Source organism: Pteropus vampyrus, unplaced genomic scaffold, assembly GCF_000151845.1.
Source record: "Pteropus vampyrus isolate Shadow unplaced genomic scaffold, Pvam_2.0 Scaffold152, whole genome shotgun sequence".
Taxonomy (NCBI): Eukaryota; Metazoa; Chordata; class Mammalia; order Chiroptera; family Pteropodidae; genus Pteropus; species Pteropus vampyrus.
The window spans coordinates 4319072-4342404 of NW_011888933.1; positions in this window are offsets into that span (position 1 = coordinate 4319072).

Consider the following 23333-nt stretch of genomic DNA (forward strand, 5'->3'; position numbering starts at 1 on the left):
AAATTAAGGTTATGTTCTCAAATTAGCTTTTCATGCTTCATAACTTTGGCTTGAATGTGTTTTTCTCTCTGAAATAACCTTCTATATCCACCGTCAAAACTCCATCTGTCTTTCATGGTTTATCTGGAATGCCATCTCTTTCGTGAAGCCTTCCTCTAAGCTCATGGCCCCCTGAAAGTGGTCATTTCTTGAGCTTCTTAAATACATTGCTTTCTAATTCCAGTTGTGATTGAGAGTCTCACCGAGGTCACCTTGTCCCTCCTTCCTGTTCCTACGGCCCTCCTTGGAGCCTCTTTTGTAAATCCTGTGCTGGGTTATCTAAGAGCCGGTTGCCTTTCCCCCACCAGCTCGTAAATGCCTTGGAAGTAGGAGCTGCATTTTGTTCATCCACCTAATCCCTCCCAAATCTTTGGGGTACACTATCCTACCCTAGAAGACCCTCGTTTAGTATCCATTGAGTTGTTCTGTGTTTGGATCTCTGTGGCCCTTGACATAGATGTTCTCTCATATTTTTATATGTATACTTGTCTTGCCCTTTCCTACTAGGTATAACCTTCTTGAGAGCAGAGTGTGTACCATGCACATCATTATATCCCCCACCCCATTCGCACACACACATACAAACCCTGCTAAACTCTTGCTACTCAAAATGTGGGTCCATGAACCAGTAGCATTGGCTTGACCTGCTGCTCCTTAAAAATGCAGACTCTCAGGCCCCACCCAGAACTACTGAGTTAAGATCTGTATTTTAATGAGATCCCCAGGTAATACATATATACAGTAAAAAGTTTGAAAGGCACTGCTTTAAAAGGTAAAAAAGTAAAATAATTAAGAGAATGGGTTCTGGACTCAACTTTTAGGCTTGGGATTGTGAGTGAGTTATGTAAACTCTCTACACCATGCTTATCCCTATCTATAAAATGAGAATAGTCTTCATCTCATAAAGATGTGAGAACATTAAACAATGTAATGTTAATAATTAAGTAAAGTCATGTAAAGGAAACACTCAGAATATTACAAGCCTTCAATAATACAGTATGAACTATTATTATTCAAGTAAAACTGGTTAACTTTAATTGAATTTGAACTACTGCCCAGAATAGATAAGAAAATGAAACACAATTCGGCATGCATTTCAGAAACATGAAATGCAAAAGGTAATAAATAAAAATATTAAAAACCCTTTAGCAAAAGTTAAGGAGCATGTCAAATCACTCCTGTTGAACCTTAAGCAATTCGGTGGTTAGAGCGTTTAAAATTTTACCATCCCCCAATTTTCTGCTGCGTCACCCGGTTTTCCTTTACTGCGCAGTTGTTTCAGGCCGCCTTTATCCTGCTCCATCTAAAGAACAACTTCATAGAGCGTATTTTGTTTCTCAGACCCCCAAATCTGTTGCTATTGGGATTATCTCAGCGGCCATAAAATGTGCTCCTTGCTTGGCCGAAACATGTGCCCACACTGCCCCCTAGGGGATCTACTCTGTCATGATCCTCAAAACCCAGAAAAAACAAATCACTTGGCGTCTGGGTAGTTAGTTAGCTCTGACTGTGACAGTTTGTACAGCTCTGAAATTACTACTGGGCCACTCTGAATGTCAAGTAATAATAATCTGCACCAGTATGGGGCCTCACTAGAATTTATAAAGCAGAATTTGATGCATATGGATTTAATTCCCTCAAATGTTAGGAATAAAGTTGTTGACTACAATGAGAGTCTGGAATGACCACCACCATTTGAAATGAAACCTTAACAACACTGTACTTACTGATATGAAAATGATATATTTATACCCCATACACTGTACCCCAAACATAAGATGTTGGGAGAATGATAGGGTAAAGTTAGCATGTTAGGAAACACATTCGACAAATAAATATCAAAAGGCTATCATGTACCAGGCACTCGTGTTCCTCACGAAACAAAAAAGACAAAGCTCTCTGCTCTCACAGAGCTGAAATTCTAATTAATATTTGGGGAACATCCACTCTCCTCTTCCTGCTGTCTCCTTCGGCTTTGGTGAACTTTCCTTGATTCTGGAGAGGCAGTGACTTGCCGTTGATTGGAAGGCAAGGGCAGTGTGCCCTGGTCACTCCAAAGGCTGCTAATAGAGTTTTATGAGCTAATAGGGTTTTCTTTCTTTCTCTCTCTTTCTTTCTTTCTTTCTTCCTTTCTTTCTTTCCTCTCTTTCTTTCTTTCTTTCTTTTTGTTTCTTTCTTGTTCATTTCAGGGTTTTGTTGTTGTTTGTTTATTTGGAGACAGAGACATAAAGATTTTGAGGGAGGCGCTACAACGTATCACATTATCTGATCCTTGTTTTGGACCTAGAGTTGGGGAGAGAGAAGGTTCCACAGAGCAAGGAAGCTTTTACCACCATGCTTCCATGGGATATGCGGGAGAATCAAACAGACTTCTGGCTACATGAGGCCCTGCCCCCAAAGTCAAGAGTAATATCAGTTCAAAGGCTCCATTTGAACCCACAAACTTAGTGAGTTTTCCCCCCTAAATTAATATGATGTTCTCATTTTGTCCTCACCTCCTGGTCTCCAAACTGTCTTCTGATAGTTCATAATTCCCTCCCAAAGTGGGAGGAGACACACTTTGGAGACACACTGGCCAAGACCTCTTTGCTGTTGTGCCATGGAGATGGCTGGATTCCCATTGCTTGAAAAGTTGCTGTGGGCCAGGCTTGCTGTGACCACTAAACCCTTCCACACTAAGAATGTGTGGAGCACTGTCCATTTCTTATTTTAACTCATCTTCATAACTACCCCTGTTTTACAGCTGAGAAACATGAGGCTTATGGAACCTAATTAACTTGCTCAGCGTCACACAGCTGTATTTAGTGACAACAGAATTTAAGCCCAGGAGTTCTAACTTCAAGGTCTTTATCCACCATGCTGTGCTACTTCCCCTTGGAGGGAGGGTCCCTATTTGAGATCCTCCTGCCTCCTTGTTTGTGAAATAAACTAATAACTCAGTTCAGTTATTAGGGGATCTTTCAGCAATGTTGGAGTTTAGGGTTGAATCAAGAATTAGCTCTCATTTCTCCCTTTCTTCCCTCTGGAGAAGGGCTGAGTTTCAGGCGTTTCTTCCCAACTCTGCCTTTAGATCTGTGCAGCCCCATGGGAGCCTCCTCTCCCATCCCAAAAAGGTAAATGCCAACTTTCAATAGTGGCCTCTTAGTGCAAGACAGAATATAAACTGCAGCAAACTGAGTGCCCTAGGAATCAGTAGCAGGAACGGTGCCAGTACCAAATAATTCAAGTGCCTGTCGGTGGTTGCCCAACAAATGGTTTCATTGACTCTCTCTCCTCCAGGTCAGCCACTATATGTCCACTCAGGGATACTAAAGGCCATGCTCCTGAACTCTTTCCTGTTCTGGAAAATGACACTGAAATTGTAATGAGCCCGGAGGAAGTCAACTAGACAGGAAATAAACTCATTTGGGTGCGTGTGCTTGTGGATGTTTTGGAAGACCATTTGTCCCTTGGGAAGAGGCTCATTTGTTTGATATAATCATGGCTAGCGATTCTTCACTCTTTCATTGGTGTGCAAGGCAGGTGGGGATTGATTTTGAAATGAACTTAAGCTGAGGGCAGATAGGGTATGGCTCTGAGGAGCTGCTTTGACAAGGGCTAGTGGTGATGTAAGATGAGCTTTGATCCAGATTTCTGGGGGTGAGGGAAAAGTTGATAAACCTTATTTTTAGACAGTATTGATATTTTTAGTGAAAGTCTAACAGCGTCTCCATTTTTCAGGTGGGGGAAGAAGGAGAAGGGATGATTTCCTGAAGTTAGTCATTTCCTCTCTGCTGGTGAAGAGATTTAGCCATGCTCCTATGTCACAGGAAGTGCCTGGTGATGGTAAACACTGCTGACATAATGGGAACTTACACTGCTGGTGTGTCAGAGAACACATATTCCTTCCTGGCCCCTTGGCCAGGTGAGTGGGGGAGGCTTCCTGTTTTCCTCTCTAGGAGGAACTTTCAACTTCCGAGAGCTGCTCTGTAGAATAAATCACAAGGACCGCTGGGGTAAGCAGCCAGGGCCACAGACACCGGAAAGTGATTTGGTGGCAAGAATTGTTGGATGTGCCCTGGCAGCTCCGGACACTGCTGAGTCATCATGCCCTCTCTGAGGTGTCTCTGGAAGCCAAGTGCGTTTGGTTCCAATATCATAAAGCAATCTTCGTCTGAAACTTCCTTGCTAGCCAGAGATGCCCTTAGTGCCTGGATCTCATCCATTCCTAAATTCCTTAGGCAGGTCCTATGGACTTCACCTTTGAAATCCCTTCTGAATCCGGTCCCTGCACTCCACCTCCGTGATGTCAATGACACTCATTAGCTCTTGTATGGATTAGTAAAATCACCTGCTCTCTCTGACCACAGTTTCTTCCACGTGGTTCCTCCTCCACATTCTGGTAAGTGCAGCATTGGAAAACACATAGTAGCTTTGTCACTATCCCCTTTCTTTCTTGTCTGTGGCAGACATTTCTAATTGGCCATGGCACTTTAACTGCTAAGCCCAGACATAGGTGACCACACAGTCTTTCTTAACATTGTCCTTCAAGCTTTCATTACCAATCAATTGGAACTGACATTTGACATAAAGTCAATTGGCCATCTTGGTGCTCATGTTACGTTCCCCAAAAGTAAATCTAATTGTGTCTCTTCTTCCCTGATGTGAGACTTCTTCTGTCTCTTTAGTGCCTTCAAAATGAATTCAAACTCCTTGGCAGGGTACGCAGGGCCTTCGGTCCCAACTCTCCCTAACTGTGTAGCTTTACCTTCTCATCCCTCCTTCACCAACTTCCCCTGGCCCCTACACACAGGCCCGGGGAAACATCCAACTCTTTCCCAAATACACTTTGCTTTTGTATGACTCCTGGCCTTCCACAGAGTGTTCTTGCTTTCCAGATTCTCCTTTCTCCTTTCTCCATTCTGCAAACTCTGAGTTGTTTTATCGAACCCTCAATATTTCTATTTTGTTATGTTTCCATGATTCTACTTGGCAAAGCTAGTGCCTTCTCTTCTGTGTTCTTATAGGCTTCTGCTTTTACCACTATTAAAACACTCATTATTATAACATATTATCTTGTATATATGTTATAATGTGTTGTGGTTACTATAAAAATTATATGTATCACAATTATGGTCGGAAATTTGTTTATTCATTCAACACATTTATAGACTGTCTTCTATGTGTCGTGTCAGTAGACACGAATAGATACCCAGAATAGATACTTAATAAATATTTATTTAATGAATGAATAAATGCTATTCTTTTGCTTATTTAAGCTGCCTTTAGCCCTTGTAACTTAGAATAGCTTTCTCTAAGTCCCAGGATTCTGTAAGACTTAAAATCTTTCCTCGAGTCTTACAGAAACTTGTGAAAAATAAATATTTTTAAAACTTATTTTTATACTATCTACTCAGATTAATAATTTTACATGAATGTATATATGACTATCTAATTTTAGTCATATTTTCCTCTCTTTTTTTGTTGGCCTTTCCCTCTCCACTCCACTTTATACATTGGTACCTCTAGGGTGACCAGCCTGCCCAGTTTACGAGTCACTGTCCCAAGTTTAACGGTAAAAATCCCACATCGTAGAAAATCCCTTAGTCTTGGGCAAATCAGGATGGTTAGTTATCCTCCCTCTCTATATCCCAATGTTTCTTCCCTAAGTGATCAATTCTAAAAATCTAGTTTGTGTTTTTCCATATTTTTCTCTGTACTAATATAATACAGGTTTTATAATAGTCATTGTCGTTTTATAAAAGGATGTTATATTCTATATTTTATTACATTATATATTATTATACTATATCATATTTTACACTTTAATCCTGACTTGCCCACTAACGAAAACTATGGAAGAAAATCAAGCCAACTGGAGTAGCTCTGGTTCATTCTCCTTAATACTCTGTTGTGAATATTCCATATTTTGGAATATTTAGGCTGTTCACTTATTAATGGATATTTATTTTGTTTCCGGTATTTTTTTTTTTTTGCCATTGAACAACATCTCTCTCTCTCTCTCTCTCTCTCTCACACACACACACACACACACATCTTCATATATTGGTGCTTTTATTTCTTTGAGATAAATTTTTGAAAGTAGAATTGCTGAGTTGCTGTAAATGTAATTTTATATAATTATTGCTAAATTGCTTTCCTAAACAGCTATAAAACACATTTCTGCCATCATATATAAGAGCACCCTTTTTATTGCATCCCCCCCAGCCCACCATTGCTTGGTGTGATAATTCTTACTAATTTGTCCATCTAATGCTTATAAAATGACATCTCATTGTTACTTTAATTTGCATTTTCCTGACTACTAGTGAATTTGAACATTTAAAAAAACGTATTTGACCATTTAGATGTGTTCTTCAGTGATTTGTCTATTCGTATCTTTTACCTACTTCTCCATTGGATTGTTTCACTTATTCTTGACAATTTTAAGAGGATTTTGTATGTTAAGATAGCAATTATTTTAAATCTGATACATTTTTTCTAGCTCTGATATTCGCCTGTGATTTTATTTATTGGATTTCTGCCATACAGATACTCTTGGTTTTTATATATTTAAAATGCCTGTCCTTTCTTATCCAGTTTCTGAACTCCTAGTCTTGGTTATAAACTTCTCTTCAACCTATAGATTGTATATATAGTATCCTATATTTTCTTGAAATATTTTTTGTTTTATTTTTTACATTAAAGTTCACCACTTGTATTCTGTGTAGTTTGAATGGTCCATGGCTGATTCTTCTCTGGTCTCTAATCTGATTGATTTAAAGAGTGTTAGACCTATCCCATTCACTGGGAGACAGTTAGATATCTTCCCAGGTATGCAGAGCCTCAGGTGAGTCTCTCTGCTCAAGCCACCTCCCTCCTCTTGACCACTGCCACACATTTTTCATTGAATATAAAACCCAAAGGCTAACATCCAAGCTCTCTCAATAGTGCAAATAACTATTCCAGATTGTTAAATCACTTTGTGCCAACACAACCACAATTTTTTAGGAACACAAATTGTGGCGTAATATTGATTTTTGAATTTTGGTTGCTTGGTTTCTCCTTGCTTTTATTATTATTATTATTATTATTATTATTAAATAATATTCTATTTGCCTCTATTATTATTAATAATAATAATTATTATTATTATTATTAAACGGTATTCTATTTGTTCTTTTACTCATTCTCAGTTATAGAAGTAGAGTTGACTCCATCTCCAGATAAAGGAATGGAAGAAGGTCACCTTCATAAACCATTCAATACATTGTGTTACTCTAGCCATCATGGTGGCTCAAGAAAATATCCCAATCACAGTCAATGAGACATATAAGGATATTTTGCCAGGACTTTGGGGAAAGAGAAGTTTTTACCTTCTGTTTTTTTTCCTGCTGGTAGTACACAGGGAATGATATAGTACTGGGATGCGCTGTCAGCTACCTTGGTATCAACCAACCTGATCACAGAGCCAAGGAAGTTAGGTCAAGAAATGAAAGGCAGGAATCTAGGTCTTGATTTCATCATCTGCATGCCGGATCAAGCTGTGTAGAAGTGGATCCTTTCAACTGTTTAATTACATGAACCAGCAAATTTCCCTTTAAAAAAAAAAAAAGCCATTTTTAGATTACTTTTCCCACCTCTTATAACTAAGAGTTCTAATACATAAGACCTTTCTTATCAGCTGTAGTGACTTAATAGGGCTTCTTAAGGAATTCTCCACATCATGTCCCCAATTATCGTACTTGGGGGGAGGGTGTCTCAGCCTGAACGTAAGCCACATCCATCACGGGAACTGACACAGTCCAAGCGCACCAGTGAACTGCCATGTTTGTGTTTGCAGAGGGCCAAGCTACGTCTTGGGAGAGAAGTCCACTTGAGGGACGAGGAAGCTGGGCATACAAGCTTGGCCTGGTTGCGGGTGGGAGGTGATTCTGGGAGGAGCATAGGCTTGGCCCTAGTTCCCTGTGTTGGAGTCTTCAGAGAAAGGGAGCTGTGTGTGGAAAGTGGAAAGAATTCTGCATTATAAATTTTGTAAAACCTCATGGTTTCCTTGGTACCCTCTATAGCCTTTGACACCATTATAAGTGACCAATCCTGAGACTTCCAAAGTTTGAGAATACTGGAGTAGTTGAAGGGGGATGGGAAAGTAGCAGCAGTGGAGATGGGATCTTGGAGGAGCAACACTGTCTTTTGTGAATTAGGAGGTGTTCAGTTGGCAGATTGCACCTGGCCAGTGCCGCAGAACTCAATGAAACTGGCAATGGTGTCAACAGACATAGCAGCACCCAGGCCAGGTAGTAATGGGGGTCATAGTAGAGAGGAGAAAACAGCAGAGGATGCCATATGGTAACTAACGACACTTCTTTCCTGAGCACATCTGAGATACCTCTTGGAGACTCCATGAAAAACTGAATGGGGGAGGAGTGGTGAAGGTAGAGGTGCCTGAGGTCCTGCATTGGGAGATAAGAACAAGATCTTGCGAAATAAGTTACTTTCATAAATGATCTATAATAGCAGGTCAGACCACGTTGTGATTTTGCTCTCCTAGGCATGCTGGTGGCACCATGCCTCTTTCTCTTCTGCCCTGCCTTCCCTAGCCACATTCCCCTTTTAAACCCTCCCCTGTAAGAAAGTCTCTTCTGATGTCTGTTAGGCACAGTCAATTTTGCCCTTGATATTCCCATACTATCTTTTGAATACTCCTATTCTTAACACTTTCCATGCTTTCTGTAATTTATTTACATGTTTACTTACTGAGTATTGTGGGGGAGACACATGTAAGTAAATTACAGAAAGCATGGAAAGCATTAAGAATAGGAGTATTCAAAAGATAGTATGAATTTTTTATTTTATTTTTCCTGAACTGAGCACCATATGAAGTTTTTCAAATTACTAACTGGAATAATATACATATTACTATACATATATATATATACATATACACACATATATATATGTAATATCTAAATCTATCTGTGAGGTAGAAAATATCGAGAACCAGAATTGATTGAACTGCTACCCCATTTCATTTGTAAGATTTTTGCAGGTCCAGTATTGAACTTTTCTTGTTTCTGCCTTATGGAAAATCAGTTTCTCTTGTTACTTTTTTAGACAAGAAGGGATGTGGCTAGAAATTGAGGGCATCCGACTAGGTTTTTTGATTTAGTGACCTTAATCTCCAATGCCAGAATTAATCTCTCTTTTGTGAGGACCATTTAGCTGAGAAAGAGTTAATACTCACACTACTTCACGAACAAATTGCCTCATTCAGAAAGGAAAAAAAAATTCTCCCAGAAAATTGGATGTCAGTGGATTATTCCCTGTCAGATCCATGGATTAGTATGTGGGGGGAGGGTATCCAAGTGGAAAAAATGTACTATCAATGTATTTGAGGGCAGTGCCTACCGCTTCACACCACCTCAATTACAGGTCTCTTGATCACAAGCATCACATGATGTGTGTCTTATTGCCCACTTCTCTTAAGCCTATTATGGAATTTTTTTTTTAATTAAATGTTTGAGAGCTCTTTAGAATTAGGATACACTTGCATCAGCATTGACTGAATCAGCTCTCTCATTTTTTTCTTTCACCTAAACATTGGCAATTCAAGAATTCTTTAAGATGAGAAGGACCTTAAAATATTATCCCTTATGTTATAGCCTTACCCTAAAAAATAAATTTTATACAGTGAAGATAAATGGGCTTGTAAACTATATAAGCATGTCTTTTTCTTTAAAAAATTCACAATTTATGATGCTTATTGAAAAAGATAAATATTAGTCTTAGTAAGCCAAGAATGAAGTTCCTGAAGGTTTAAAAAAAGGAAAAAAAGACCTTCACGACATGAGTGCTCACTTTCCTTGATCATTGAAATGGCCCTGGATGTCTTGTAGAGAACTTTGAAATGCATTCTTCATTACTAACGACATTTTCATGAGAGTGGATGTTTTTTTATTTAACGCTCTATCTACCTCTCCTGTATGCTTTTCATCACAAAAGGCTGAAGACAGGTTTTCAGAAGGTGACTAATAAAATAATAGGACCTGATGGCTATTTTGGAACCTTGGATTTTTCTCTTAAATTGTTGATTGAGAAGTCCTAAGAACACTGGCCAGAGGACATGCCTGCAGGTAAGGAAATAGATGGACAGGGGGTGGGGGTGGGGTTCGTTAACACCTCCAGGAGGAGCCACAATGATTGATCTTTGGGTCTTGGATATTTCAATCAGCAAATGGCTTGGTGTCACATCAGGTGTTTAGAAGCTACAGCCAAGGCAACAGGTATGACCCTGTGATGCCAGGCAACTGCTGTTCCTGGGAATTATGACACACAAAAAGGTTGGGGCTTCTCTATGAGGGTGGCAGAGGAGGAGGTTCAGATGAACAAAGAGCAGGGCTTTGGCTAACGCTGCTCTGGATGTTTCATAGGCCTAGGCAGAAAATGTGTACCTTATTTTCTCAATAAAATGATTTTTTCCAAAGATAACACATAAGTGGTTTCTCAGGTGCAGTGCCCTCTGAATCAAGGAGGTTCTCTGGTAAAGCACTTCCATGGCCATTGGATGTCGGCACAAGGAACACCTGCCAGTCGAGAACTAGTAGCCGCCCCAATGTCTCTCCAGGCGTGCTGCCCTGTGGAGGAATGGCATGTTCCTGGCTCCCTGGCATCTGAGTGGGATCAAGCATAAATCTCACCAGCAAGCAGAGATGAAAGTGAAAACAAAATGTGAGGAATCAAAAGGAAGTTGCAGAATGTGTGACAGATGTTGTTAGGTTTGTCTAGCAAAGCCCATGTGCCAAGCATGTGATTAATGACATTAGAAAGAGGTTAATAGTTCTGGATGGTGCTTTCTAAAAGTAAGCATGGAACAAATGCTAAAGCCAGAGCAGGAATGGCTCAATGAAGCAAGCAGGATTTTCAAAACAAATAACATGTCTTCCACTTACATGACATCGATGGTTGAGGCAAATGGAAGGCAAAAAGTGGTCAGTGGTCCCCATGATGGTTGGGGAGAAAAGGATCTTTTGCTTGCTGACTCCCTTGAAGGTGGCAGGTTTTGACTGACAAGCAGGTTACTATGAATTCTGCAGGAGGCAATGATATGCCTAGTTTACACTGTGAATAGTTTGGCCTTAATTTATGCTGTGAGCAGTGGCTGAGCCCAAGTCCATTACATGGCCATTGAAGATGATTTATGTGGGTTTCATGTACTTGGACTTTAATTATTCACATGATTATCAATAAAAAATAAGGCCAGAACAGTGTTGAATATGAACAGGTTGGCAGGGGCAAACAGCCGAACATAGAGCTAAATTTAGAGGAGGGAAGAGCATTGCCTTTTTCTCCACATCAGGAATGAGAACAAATTCATAAGCAGATTTTACACTTTTCTTTCCTTTTTCACAAACAAACTGCCAACCTGTTAATCAACTCCCTGATGGCAGACAAATGTCTCTGGGAAACATGTGCCAAATATCAATTGTTATTGGCTGAAACTCAATAGGATGAAATGAATTGATGTTACCATTCTACTCTGTGCAATGCAATCACTGATCAATAGTGAGTAATTGGACATCACTCCGGGAAGAGGAGAATGCTGAAACAGGGATATCGCAGTGAGTTATGGCACATATTAATCACTGTCTATCTGTTTCATCAATGTAATTTCCTTCCAACAACCTGCTATGGTATCTAACTATATGGGGAGAGGGAAGCATTCCATTTGTCCCTAGAAAGTTTTAATTTAAAAGTTAAAACTGCATGACTCAAGAAATCATAGTTTCGTGCCCCTCACACTTGATTTGGTGTGAGTTTTACTATGTCATGTTATAACCACGCACAGCATGTAGAGTAGGGTAAAAAAACTCTTTACATCGAAGGGAGAAGGAAAAAGTGGGAAGGAACTAAACAACAGAAATTCATCCGGAATGTGGCTTTACCCCTAAGTAACATTTGTTTTCGCTCTTGTTTTTCTCTCACCTAAGAAATTGCCAAGGGACCGGCAGGAAGAGAAAAATAATTTTTTTTTCAAGAGTAAAGCCCTAGATAAAGTTAAACTATTCTGAGGATAAAAATGAAAATACTCAGTGTTTCCTTTTGAGATTCAGTTGTTTGCTGCAAATGCACCTTCTGACTGTGAGGGCAGGTGGGGGACTTTGGGGTTACTACTGCCCATATCAGGGTGTAGTTATGCATTCTCTCCCCCCGTGACTGCCTGCATATTGAATTCGGTGGGATATGTAGCACAATGGTTACCAAATAAATGCTGCTCTTGTCATTCCTTTATTCCAATTTTCAGAGAGCAGAGTTTTCCTGAATTTGAAGATTTAATGTCAATTCTCATTATGGTTCTCTAGCTATTGGTCAACTCCATCCATAAAAAAAAAAAAATTATTTTTCTCTATACTTTGTCTGGTATTTGGGGAATAAAATTAATATTCCATTGGTAGGGGGGGAAACCTGAAAATCACCAAGATGGGATTTTTCCTGAGTAGAATCCCAACGAAGTTCTTTTGGTAAAATGACATTGTTACCTTAGAAACGGGCAATGCCAGAACTCCAGGAAGTCGGCCCACCAGGAGAGGCAGTTTTGAAAAAAGAAAATGACAAGGGAACGGAGAAGGTGGTGGAACACACACAGTGGAGGGAGGGAGGCTTTCCTTCCCTGTTAAACCGAGGCCCACTGGGACAAGCCTTGAAGTAATGATATGGTTCCTTAATCAACACTCTCCCAATTAGTTGACACTCACCAAATTAAGGAAACAGTATCAAAGGAGACAGGAGAAGGCTGAGCCTCTAAGGGATCATCTGCAGTGTCTTCTGACAGTTTCTTAGCCAAGCAAATGGCACCAGCATGTTGTAACTTGAGCCATTTTCTAGAACCTGTGTTGGGGTCTCTTTGGCAATTTTCCCTAGCTGCTTTTTAAACCATGTGATACACCCCAACTCTTTTCTTGTGAAAATCATTTGGGAATGATTGGAACAGGATGATAGCCTGTTCACCTGGATATAACCCAGTCAAGTGGTTGATTGGGTGCTCAGATGTTTACCCAGGTTTGAAATTCTAGTTGGAAGCCCTTGGGTTTGTCAGACTATCACAAAATATTATACGGCCAGACTTCGAAGTGGAATTCTCTGAACTTTTTTCTTGAGAGTGGGCCAGAGATGTGGCAAGAACAGCCAACTGTACCTGGAGAGTTTAGGATTACCTCTGTCAGACTGACTCTTATGAGAGAGAGAAATATTGAGATGCTTGTATAAAAATACCTTTCCATAATGATGTTTCACATGTACATAACAATTATTTTCACTGTTAAAAGCATTTTCATTTCTTATTTGATACTCATAGTAACCTTGTGATGTATACATTACAGATATTTTGGGTTCCAATTTATAGGTAAGGAAACTCAGACTGAGGTCATCACTCTATCTTCTCAAGCACAAATAAATTTAAAACGATGGAACTATAAATTAGATTTTTAGGTTTTTTTGCCTTAAGTCCCGGTGTTTTCTCTTTTTTTATGCTGCTTCAACACAAATTTTATACTAAATTGACAATAGATGGTCAACGGAGAGTAGAAACCTATGTTTAAGGGTTTTACTTTTTAAAACAATTTTGAAAATGCCTTCTTAGTTTTACAAATCAAAAGATACTCTGAAAGAGATTATCTGGTCATATCCTTTCATCCCCCAAGTGTTAGGTAGAGCCTTTTAATCATTCAAGACAGCAAGAAAATCTCCTATTTTTAAATACCCCAAGAGAAAGAGTTTCCTCAACCCTTGTGGGTAACTTTTCCTGATGTTTAACATTTCTCAAAGTCAGGAAGTTCTTTCTTGTGTCCTAAATCCCTAATGCTGTAGCTTGAACCGATTTCCTCCGGGTCAGTCTTCGGTGGAGACGCTGAGCAGCTGGCTGTGTTCCTCAGCTTGAGAGACTGTTTCAAAGAGAAAGCGAAAGCTGTGAAATAACTCCTCCACCTTTTCTTCTACAGGTTCCATAATCCCTACTCCCTTCACTATTTGTCATAGGTCTCATTTCCCAGCCCTTTAATTGTCTCTCTGCCTTCTCCCACATAACAAAGTTTCTGTTGTGATGCTGGGCGGGAAGAGAGGTTAGCCTTCATTCTTGGGGTGAGAGTTAAGGAGAGGGAAAGAAACCACTAAACCTCAGTAAGATTGGCCGGCACCTACACCCACGCTGAATACTGATGTCCCTGTGCCTGGCACTCGGAAATCCAACATTCGCAAGGAATTGAATGAATAATTCGTGAATTGAATGAATAATTAGTGAATTAAATGCCAAATACCTTCAGAACAACAGCATAATATTTGGCGAAAGTCTTATCAAATATCTCTGTTTATATCCATTTCTCTGTGTACCCACTTCTTTAGACGGAGAAAGTCTCTAAAACTATCTCAAAAGCTGTCTGCAAATAACTCATTGAAGAATTTTTTGGGCACAGAAGGGCCAGAACACCATTCATTATTTAACATTTCACATGCTTCTTACAACCTTACTATAATACAAAATGGACCTACTAAGGCACAGTCTTTATGTGGCTCCTTGATTTTCCTCCTGCGTTTTACATTTAGCCATTGACATAGTAATTATTATAAAATTCACATGGTGAATAGGACCAAGACGTCAAGCAGCTTTATACAAAAGAACAAAAACTAAGGGATGACTATGAACTTGAAACCATTTCATGTTCTTGCTGAATTCCTTGAGAAACAGCTATAGGTATTCCTTGAACGAGGTCGAAGTGTCATATGAAGGATGCGGTAAAGGGAATAAATTATCTAGGGGTTGTTCCTAAGCACTCTAAGCATCTGTTATACATCTAAGTTTGGCCGGGTAGGTAGCACGGCTAGAGATCTTTAACTAGATGATGGTGAACAGCCACTTAATAACTATAGATGGGGACAGAGTTGGCATCTGCCAATAACCTAAAGACTGAAGGCCATTGGCATAGCATTTAGGATAAGACAATTGAAAAAAAGAAATGGGCTGCAGAGGTCTATGATTCCAGCTCATAGTGATCCTAGCTGGCCTTGTCAGTTGATGGTAATTTTCACCAAAATATTCCTCCACCCCAAGCACACACATTTTGGATTTATTAATTTAGCCAAATTCAGTTACCTAAAGCTTTTCAAAAAGGAGAAATAACATGTCATATAAAATTTTTGTTTCATAGTGAAAGATGATTGATAAAGAAGATAAAATGGAGGCTAAAAAAATATCTATTCGTAAGACCTAGTCACAAGGTCACCCATGTGACCTTTCTCTAGGCAGGAAACAATTATCTACTTTGTTTATTTTCATCATTAGGACCAAATGACCCTCTTCAAATAGTGTCATCTCATTTCCACTGGCTCTTTGCTTCCTCCCAGGGGGTTCAATACAAGTAAAACCCTGGGGTTTTTATTAACTTCCTGAAATCTTATTCCCCACACCTTTCCAAGACTAACTGTGCTGAACCAGACTGTGAGAACTGAGACTTGCCAATTCTTATAGACTTCAATTTCTTTTTGCACTTAATGCTGGAACCCTTCCTATGCCATATACTGAAAAGAGAGCAAGGCGGTTTCCAACTCAGAGTTGAAGATGGTTATATATATATATATATATATCTGCCAAAGAGGATAAAATTGAGGGCAGAAAACTTGCAGAGATATCGAAGCATAATCAAAAGAGGGGATCGTCTGCTGCCCCAGGGACCACTGCAAATGTCCCCAACTCTGGCTAAACATTGGATAATCCGGGAATTTATGAAAATTATCCATGCCTGACAATAACCCTCAGAAATGGTGATCGAGAGTTTTCTTCGGCCAAGCTTGAGAACTGCTAACGGGACAGTCACTGTCAAGAGAATTACACAGGTGGCTCCAGAATTTGGGGGTTAGAAGTAGGGAAAGCCTACAAGCATTGGGAAATCTCAAGAAATAACTAGATTTTATGAATCCTTAAGTAGAAAAAAATAGCCATAAGCCAGAGGAAAATATCTTGATCATGTTGATATTCCTAGTGCCCAAGGCATTCAGCAGACATTATGGCTTCAAGTGAGCATTAGGTGGTAAGTCTGGGGTCTGGCTGCTCACGTTTGAATCATGGTTCGACAACTATCATAGTCACTTGGCCAAATTACTCAACCTTTCCAAGCCTCAGTCTCTTCTTGTTTTAAAAAATCTTATAAGAATTCCATATAATTTACTCCCCTTAGAGTTGTAAAAACTAAACAAGGCACTCCAGGTAAAGTTCTTAACACACTGTCTGGAACAAGATAAGGGCTCAATAACTATGTGACATTATTAAAATATCTGAAGAAATGAACATATATCAGCCCAGCCATACCTTCTTTCCTCTGTGGCCCCCGCCTCCACTTTTCTTGGGCAGTGGTAATGGGAATGGCCTTGTCTTCCGAACTCAACAACCTTCCTATCCTCAGGTTGTTCTTTGCTTTGGGGAAGGTGTCCTTACCTCAAAAGGCTTCATTAGCCCTGAACCACTTTTGTTTACAGCCATTGCTCTTGATTTCATCATTTCAAGTTGTATTCAGTTTTTGTTTTGTTTTGTTTTGTTTTGTTTTTCTGAATTTAGCTGAATAAAAATGCTACAATGTGAAGAAGGGGCACATAGATTGGTTTCTTCTGCATCTCACACAAATTTGCATAATACTGGTGGTCAGACTGGCTTTGAGATCCTGGCATATGACTCACATCTTCAGTTATTCCTCACTACCTGTAGCGCTGAGTTTATTCCCATTGCACTGTAGTAATTTAGATAAATACCTACTGGATATTCCCAGACTACTGGTAGGCAGTTTGAATGATTCGAAAGGGTAGTACTAAGTCATTTGCTGAGGACAAGGTGATACTAAGTCAGCTGATTGGGGACAGTAGTTACTAAACCATATATCCCTCCAGAAAGTACCTTTAAATGATGCATATCTTTCCTGATTTCTTGGGAGAAAATCAATAGGGTCTTTCCCATCTAAAGGCAAAACAAAGCGAAGAATATCCTGGGTCTTTATTTCTTCTTTTCTTTTCATATATCTGTGATCAAAGCAAGAAAAATATTCATGCATTTCAGGGATCATGGGTGCTGGAGTTCAGGATCAAGTCTTCTCTTAGAATTTTCTTCACTAGGCACTTCCAGGAGAAAATCATTTGTTCTTGGTGTAAGTGAAAAACTTGTTTGGGTTTGACCAGCTTAATTCTCCTTGAGTTGGAGTGCATGTGAATAAAGAAGCTTTTGAAGCAGATCCAGGCTACATCAGGAACCATAGCTCATTAAAGAAAAAAAAAAAAAGTCCCTGACAAGATTCCCTCCCACCAATCTTTTTTTAAAAACCCCATTTTAAAGGTAATAAGAAAGTGACTTTTCAGGATAACTTCATCCTCACTCGGGTGTAAAGTGCTTAGAAGATTAAGCCTTTTGAATAGCAAAATAAATTTAAATCTAATATTCTGGACACAAACGTAATTTTTTTTCTTTTTCCTTTTTAGTGTAACAGTGCTTCTGAAACTTATTTTTAATAGGGTGAGGAAAGCGATAGGGAAGAAAAGAATAATTCTGTCTGTTATTGATGGAACACCATTACGAGTCCACTTGCTACCCTCAAATTTGCATGTAACTATGTAACTTCTACTTAGTGACACCCCAGCTCTCTTTCTTTATGGTAGCTTTTATTTAATCTCATCGCATTGCTCTCTGTGTGTGTGTATAAGGCTGAGTACCCAGAAATTTCTAATCTTATCATGAAAGAATTGTCTGAGCCCTTCACACTCACTGTCCTCCCTTCATATTTATTAATTAGCATCCCTATTCCAAGGATTTAGCCCCACCTAAAAGCAAAGGTATATTTTCCATACATTCTACCAGAGTTAAAAATGAATGTGCACATATATTCTTTAAAGTCTATCATTTTAAAACTATACAATTGACCCTTCAACAATATGGGGGTTAGATGTGTCGACTCCCGCACAGTTGAAACCCCGTGAATAAATCTAACTTCCCAAAAACTTAACTACTAACAGCCTTACTGAGAACATAAACAGTCAATTAACACATATTTTGTAGGTTATATGTATTATATACTGTACTATGGATAATAAAATGAGTTCAAGAAAATAAAGCATTTTAGGAAAATCATAAGGAAGAAAAAATACATTTACTCTATTGAAAAAAAATTCACATGTTAAGTGAACTCTTAACTTATGGAAAAAGTATGAAATTTGGACTTAGAGAAATAGAGATTTGACCTATGCTGTGACCTCGTACAAATAGCTTCATCTTTCTAAGCCTCAGTTTTCCTATCTGTAAAACGCAGATAATAACACCGATGCATCTTGAGATTCTGAGCTCCTTGTCGCTTCCTGCTCTGTCATTGTCCCACTGTTGGTTACGAGATGGTTCTTGCCCCCGCAGGCATCTTGACCTTCTGTGGAGAGAAAAGGGACAAGGATAGGTAACAGGCTAAAGCCATATGCCAGCCGAATCTGTCCTTTTCTGCCAGGAAAACGACAGCCCTCCCTAGAGCTTTGCCCGCAGACGTGCGCCTACGGCTCTTCGGCCAGAGGCATGTCTCGCGTTCTCCCCTGGCTGTGAGGAAGCCTGGGAATCAAGTTCGTTTAGTTAGCACATTGTCAACATGCACAAAAGCAGGCTGCTGTTAGTTCGGGAAGAAAAAAATGGAGGATGGATACTGGAGCATTGTTCACATCAATCTACTTCACAACGACGTTGTGAAGATTAAAGGAGACATTTACGTAGAATGCGCAGCACATCGAAGGTGCTTGGGAACAGGTCGTTTCGCAGCATGACTTTGACGGGGCCGCATTTCTCTTGAGGACCTGGGTGTGCGGGTTCAGGAAGAAATTCAAGGACCTACTGATGGGTGGGTTCCACAGGAATTCTGATGTCTTCCACCAACACCGCTGACCCCTACTCCTATGCCTGAGGAGCCTCTTGCTCAGGGCGGTTAGGCCCTTCTCTCCAAGGACACTCACGTGGGTCCAATAACGGTGGGTCTGCCAAGACTTCTGCTGGGTTTGGAGCCCTACTTTATCCTCTGGGCTTGCCTATGTCGGAATATAATAATATGTTGATAAAATACCTTGTCAAGCTCCACAGCAGTTCTCTGACACACAGTCTCATTACACCCCTGCTTCATAATTAAAGTTGAAAGAACACAAGCCCTCTGGACCTATCATTAGCGAGTGGTGTGGTTGCCACAGAGGGAACATCAGGTTTGTTTTCTGGGCCTGGCCTCATATGCTGGCAGGAGTCTGGGGCCTTTGTTGGATGTGTTGGTTCAACCTCCTCCAATTTCTTATGGAGCAAATGTGTTTGTGCGAGGTACTGTTTTTCTGCCCTCACGGTTGAGGTGTAAGATAGAAAGTCCTTATGACAGGATGAGGGTGGAAAGATTAAAGAGATTTGTGAGAAAGGAATGACCCGGGAAGAGCCTAAACTGGAATCTCCTATGCTGGTAAGAGAAATGTAGCACTTCAAATATTCTCATGCTCTTCACTGTGGAGTTATTGGGACTATCTTGGAGCTTGTGTTTCTGAAGTACCCAGAGAGCTGGGAAAGAGCAGAAAAATAAACATGTGTGTAGATTTGGAGGAGCTCTTCATTTCTGGCATAAATCGTATAGCATTAGGACATAAATGAACCTTCTAGGGTTAGAACGTGTATGTCAAGCATAAAGCTGCCAATCCCATCCACTAAACTTGGTTGGATGCTGCCTGCTGCCTGCTGCCTGCACTTGGGAAGAAAAAAAAAAAAAAAAAAACAACCGATGTCTCCTTCATTCAACTACAGCAAAAGAGAATCTAGTCACTTTTCTCAAATGACAATAAAACCCAATCCAGCTGATGGACTCCAAGCCATGTCTTTTGCAGGTCAAGCCCTGCTGTATCTTGTGCAGGAGGAGGGGATGACCGATATGACAGTTTATATTTTTTGAGGAAACTTCAACTGTAAAATCTTTTAAACCTTTTGAGAAAGTGTCTGGATAAAAGCCAGTTATTCAGGTGCCAGAAAGACAACGTGGGCAGCAGTGAGTAGTGAACTTGAGAGTCAAGGAACATATCAGACATAGTTTACGTGACACGTGTACTAGTCTAGGCTATTCTTGTTCAAGTGACAGAAATTGTATTCAAACTATCTTAAGCCAAAAAAATAATTTGTTGCCATGTCACTGGAAACTTCAAAGGAAGATCCAAATGCTCTAGGCAGCAGCCGAGTCCAGGGACTCATATGAACTTGTTTTCTCTCCATCTCTTACCCCTCCTAGCCTCAGCCTGGCTTCATTCTCAACTGAGCTGTCTCCTCAAGATAGCACCTAGTAATCTGAACTTATGCTTTCCTGGTTTACCAACTCCATGAGAAATATATGTGTTTAATGCTGAATGACAACAACAAATCTCAATAGCCTACAGTAAGAAGCATTTATTTCTTTGCTTCAGTCTGAGGCAATAAGAGTTGCTCTATTTCTTGTATTCCTTCTTAGGCTAAGGATGAATGGGCAGAAGTTACTCAAGAAGACTCTTTTCAAGACATGTTTACTGATATTTCATTGACCAAAAAGCCATATGGCCAATTCCAAAGTCAAGGTGCAAGAAAATATGTTCTACATCTCTATTGAAGGAACTGCAAAGTTACATGGCAGAGGGTGTGGACCTAAGGAGAGGTGAAGAATTGGGACTAATAATTCAATTAGCCACAGAAGACATCTTTTGTCCAGGGTCCGGCTATCAGTCTCAGGGTTCACGCAAATGCACCTTGTTTGACTGACATGCCCATCCACAGACCAATTTCTGAGATGGAAATGAGGGACTCTGAATGACCACAGTGAGTGACCTAGTGATCCAATGCATCCTCTGGAGATGGTGTTAATGTTGGACAACAGGACATCATAATTGATAGCTCTTGAGGATCGCACGGAGTGCAGAGAGAATTCTCCTGAGGAATAAAAAGGGACATGAGAAAGCATGCTTAGCAGGTAAGACCCCTAGCTGCCACTGTTCACTATAAGAAGAAAGGAGCCTAAATAATCACATGGAAGAGAATCTTCACTCCTCAATGCCCCTGGAAATGTCTCTGAGATGGGTGGAGGGATATAGCAGGTAGTGGAGACATAGACTTATGCTTCCTTGTCATGCATTTTACCAGTGCCGTGTTCAGGGTCTCCACATTTATGTATTCACATTTATGCACACATGCATATGAACATATACATATGGGTATGGCTGGCCTTTTTATGCTAAAATCAAGATTCTAAGTATAAGGTTGATATACTTTCTGTGATTTCACTATTACTATGGATGCTAACAAATCATCCCAACACATAGTGGCTTAAAACAAGGGTGGTGTTTATTTTGCTCACAAATCGGCATTTGAGCCTGGCAGGTAGAATGCATCTATGTGGTGTTAGCTGGAGCAGCTCAAAGGCTGTGAGTGGAATCCTCCAAAGACTCACTCAGAGGGAGACAACGGAAAGCAGATTGCATTTATGAACTAGTCGTGACTTCTTGGGTGTCACTTCTGTTGCAGCTATTTATTGAGATGGTCCAGAAGTCCCACGCACCTTCGAGGGGAGGAGAGATAGACTCTACCCCTTGATGGAAAGGAGCAAGTTCGTGAAAGAGTGTGTGGGATGGAAAAATGTTGCTGTGGCCATTTTGGGAAAATATAATCTGCCATCATCACTTTCCACTTCCTGCTCTGAAATGAATATGAATAGAACATGAACTTTAAGGCCATTCATATGAGTGAAAATTCTTGCTCTACCATTAACTGGCTAGGTAATTTTAGTCAAGTTTTTCAGCCTTTCTGAGCTTTAGTCCCTTTATTCACAAAATGGGACTATAAATACACATTATGTTGAGTCGTAATGAAAAATAAATGATTTCAGTAAAGATCCTAACCCAAAAGAGTATAGTACTCTTTCCTGGGCTCCCTGACTTGCCCACAAGGATCTTCTTCAGTCATTTATGGCTGTTGGAATCATGGTCACAATTTCTCCCAGGATATCAGACATATAGAGCGTAACATCTAACATGAATGAGTCAAGAACTTGAATTTGACCATTAACAGATAGGATTCGGAACACTTAAAATCTACAGATCTTTTCACAGAAGTCAGTGAATTATAACCTAGTAAGTGCTAAAGGAACATGATGTGCTAGGAACTAAGTTAAGTTTAGTACTAAGTTCAGTACAAAAGTTGATTCAAAATTGGCAGTGATTCAGTCCTTTACAGCCCTGTAAAAAAAATACAAACACATCAATATCAGAAAGAAATAATTTATCCCCAAAATGCCATGTTCTCAAAAGTTTTCTGACTTTCTAATACTTTTGTTTGATATATATAAATTAGTTTGAAAATGCCATCCATTGGACCAAACATCATTTGGGGCTCTGTTATACCTCCTCTACCTACAAAGAGCTATTTTTTGGAGATTTCTAAAACAAATTTTTTCCTCAAAAGATACAATTTTTTCTCATGGGAGATAACATTTTATTGCCAATTCCTTCCCAATCCTCTTTCCAGTTTTAATAAACAATTGTATTTTTTCCAGCAAAGGATAACTAAATAAAAATGTGCATTCCTCGTTGATGCAGTTACTAAGACTTTGGAAAGTTCACAATCCAAATATCATCAACTCTTTTCTTGGACCTCTGTTCTTGCAAACCAAAGCTCCCCAGTGACTGTCCTTGTCTGATGCATTCAAGCCTAAAAGTCTTTAAAAGAAAATAAAATTTTCCCAGGATCATCTTAAGATTTTGGCTTGGGACTTCCAGATAGATATTCCAAGCAATGCTGGAAAACTAAATACATCTACTGACATGGTCTTTTCGAGGTTCTTTAGTTTGGGATCCATCTAGAATAGGCTCAGACTCCAAGTGTTAACAAACACTCAAATTGAGGGTAAGAGATGTTCAAAGCAAATGAAAAGGATGTGCCTTTAGACAGACCCCCTATAGGTCCCCTATTCTTTTCTCAGCTGGAAGGCAAAGCCTCACTGGGGAGGTTGGCTAGTTGTGAAATGATATGCATGCAGAAGAATTGTTTTCCAATATTCCTCAACAACTAATTTGTCTCCTGAAGCATGAAATTTAGTTACCCATATTAGACATACTTGCATAATCAGACATTTTTATTGCACAAAACTGTTCAGTCTTTTAAAATATAGGGACAGAATCCTAGTTACAGAGATATCTTTGACATTAGAGATTTCTACAAGTAAACATTTTGTGCAAATACCTGTTTCCTAGTATTGATTTTCATTTGGTGCCCTTTGATA